This window comes from Grammomys surdaster, unplaced genomic scaffold (assembly GCF_004785775.1).
Source record: "Grammomys surdaster isolate TR1022 unplaced genomic scaffold, NIH_TR_1.0 126028, whole genome shotgun sequence".
Lineage (NCBI taxonomy): Eukaryota > Metazoa > Chordata > Mammalia > Rodentia > Muridae > Grammomys > Grammomys surdaster.
The window spans coordinates 5,179,607-5,183,343 of NW_021620841.1; positions in this window are offsets into that span (position 1 = coordinate 5,179,607).

Sequence of the window (3,737 nt, forward strand, 5' to 3'; positions counted from 1 at the left end):
AATTATATATATATATATATATATATATATATATATTTCTCATAAGGTAAATGTGAATATGCAACTATTTTAAACATATAAATTAAAAATAAATAACTCAGTTTTATAGCCCATACTCACCTATTGGATATTTGGGGGTTTTGCTAGGCATAATAGAAGTCAGAGAACGTTACTTTGTTTTAAGACAATCCTTGTTATCTGTGAACTGCTCTGTCAAAAGACAAACATAAGGGACAGAGAAATTTCACGTTTTCTTACAAGGAAACAACTGAGTTTCTGAGTTCCAGCTCAGATGTGCATTGCACTCCATGGCTATCACTTTGAGCCTACTGTGCAAGGCCACTGCCACCAAACCAGAGACAAAAGTCATAACTCTCACAGGAGCAGATGTATCATAAAGGGAGATCTTCTGCAAGACAAACAGTTTTCTTGGTGTTGTTTTGTTCTTTTTAATTAGCGGTACTTATTTTTTAATGTCTATAACTGATAATGATGCTCAAATTGATGCATGTAAGATTACTTCCCATTGTAAAACAATATACTGCCATTACGTAGCTTGATATGTTTGCTCTTAATTAAAAGCCTGCAAAATTCTGGCTTGATCCCAGTCATTTTACTCATAAATGCAGCGTTTTCTGGACATGACAGCTCATAGCTATAATCCAGCAATTCAGGGGCCTGAGGCTGGACAAACAAAAGAATGAGGTCAGGTTGTCCTCCATTTTGGGAAGGTATCTAATTATAATGAGATCTAGTTGTAAAAATCACAACAAAGACAAAGCCATTGCCTTTTGTGCTCATAATCCTTCAAAATGTGCTTTCAAAACTTGCATAGTGGTAATGGTTGGAATCGAGACCTTCTTACACATAAGTATACCTCATGATGGAGCAATTAAATATTCATGTGAATTTTGAAATTTGTATAGAGCTTAGTTTTCTCTGTGAGGATCTGAGTATACACAGATAACCTAGATATAAAATTATGGGTATCCGTGAACACATGGCTATCTTCGGCAACCTAGACACAGAACTTAAACCAACCAGAGAAACATTATCACGAAGGCTAACAAAGGTAACTAGCATTCGTCTCAACTTGCTATGCCACTTGTTTTTTAGACTATTATTTTGAGTTGTATAGACAGGAAGTCCCAGGGTAATTACGACAATGCCTATCTATGTGACGACATTGGTTTAAACTATTCTCGTGTAGAGACAGACAACAGCAGTGCTTTATTTAAAAGGAATATTAGTCACATTGTGTAGAGTAAAAGGATGGTTTGTGTCTTAGCTATTTTCGCAGACCACTTGGAGAGAAGGTGAACTGAAAATTCAGTTCATACAGTTAGATTTTAAAGTACAATTAATAATTTTTATTTGAAAACATTTGTCATATATGAAAAACAAATTAGCTCAAGGGCTCCCCAGCCCGCACTTTATCTGCTCAGTAGAGAGCCTGTTGGCATGATTCCTGTGGATGGTTTGCTGAAGACCATCCTCCTAAATCCCTAGCAATCACTGGCTATCCTCCAGAATCAGCTTCAATTTAAGCATGAAGGAGAATTAGTTCAGAGGTTCCCTCCAGCTCCAAGCTCTGAGCTATTTAATCACTGCTTTGGCTCAGCCCAGGGCAATCAGCGCATCTGAGCTAGTGACTCATGCCTGGGTGAGCCTTGTGTGGACCTGAGTGGGATGAGAGCGTAATCACATGCTGCCATCTTTCACTACAGAAACAAGAGGGTATATTTAGTCTCCTCTACCACCTAAGATCACATTTGATCTACTGACCTGAAGAGCCAAACTCCCAGGAAGACTTGCTGATTCAGTGGTTCGCTCCATTATTCATGCCTCCTCTTGGGAATTTCTCGAGTGGTGGAGAGTCAAAACTATTCGCAGAGACCTCATTTTCACCTTAGAAAATCACCTTTGCACTGTCGTTCAAACTAGTTTTTTTTTTTTTTTTTGGTCCTTGCTTCTTAGATTTTCTTAATCCCTAGAAGCATAGGCTGCTTAAATGTTTTACTTTGCACTGGGCACATGGCTCTGTGCTGGTGAACGGACTGCATACACATGATCCCTCATTTCAATCCCTAGCAATACCAGACAATGGAGTGGGCAGACTCTAGGTTAAATCTACTTTTAATACTAGATACCAAGTAATTTGCACTTTGTGCTTGGCGAACATTTTGGACTTTCAAGGCTTAATATTGCTTCCTGATCATCTTAAGAAAAAGCAGGAGGAAAACTGGTTACTATGAAGTATAATAAATATTCAGCACATCACAATGATGTTCTACACTGTTTACAATTCCTCTGATAGTCTCTACTGAGATTGTAATTTGAGCATTTTATAAATTAATTAGTTAATTAATTAATTGGTGTTTTAGACTGATTCTTACTATGTAGCTAGTTTGGAACTTGGTATATAGACCATATTGGCCTTAAACTCACAGAACTATTCCTCTGTTTCCGAAATTCTGAGGTTAAAGATATATACCATTATTTCCACTACTTTTCATTGTTTTAATTTAAATAGATTTGTCATATATGTATTTATGCATCTACCTACCTATTATCTATCTATCTATCGTGTGTGTGTGTGTTTTATTTGTGTAAGTAAATTTCATGAGTTTGTTGGTACCTAAGGAGGCCAGAAGAGGGCATAAAATCTTGTAGGGTTAAAAGCCATAATATGGAGATGTTGAGAACTGAACTCAGGTACTCTGGAAGACAAAGAAATGTTCAAAACTACCAAGTCATTTTTCATCCCTTCAAAAACGTCTTTTAATAGGCACCAGAGAATGTGTGTATGATTTTTTCATTCTTTTCAAATAAGAGTGGATAAATATAACTACAGAGATAATTAAATGCATAATTAATAATGTGACTATGGAAAAAGTGTAATAAACCATGATCAATCTAAGGGTAAGAAATAAGAAAGAATAAAAGGTTTAGCCATGTAAGAAAATATTACCATTAGTATTCTATTATATTCATAGATCAAACTCTAATCTAGTCATCATAAAAGATGCTTCCTCTGGCAGCAAATGGGAACAGATTCAGAGACTCACAGGCAGTGATTACACAAAGAGAGAGTCAAAATGGGAGGTCATCAAATTCCTCCACCCCACCCCAGAGCTCAGGAAGCTCTGTAGAAGAGGAGGCAGAAAGACTTTAAGAACATGAAAGGATGGAGGACACCAGGACTGTTGAACATGTTCCTCTAAATCAACAAATGAAATGTATATATGCTCACAGTAACTGAAGCAGCAAGCACAGAGCCTATGTGGGTCTATTCTAGGTCCTCTGCATATATATTACAGCTTATATCTTAATATTCTTATAGATGACTGAGTGTGAGATAGATGATCTCTGATTTTTGTGCCTGCTCTTAGAAATTTTTTTCTGTCTGTTGGGGTGATAGTTTTTATTTCACTGTATTATATTTTATTTTGTATTTTATTTTTTAATGAGAGACAAAAAAGAGTATATATAGAGGGGAGATATAGAGGAACTAGGGGGAGGGGGAAGAGGAACTATAGTCAGGATATATTGTATGAGAAAACAATCTATTTTCAACAAAAGGAAGAAACAAAGAAATAAAATCATTTTTAAAAAGTGAAAGATAATTAAATGCTAAAACATTTCAGCAAATGGTCAAGCTGCTTACCCTTGCTTAGTTAAGAGTGAACCAGAGAGAGAGAGAGAGAGAGAGAGAGAGAGAGAGAGAGAGAGAGAGA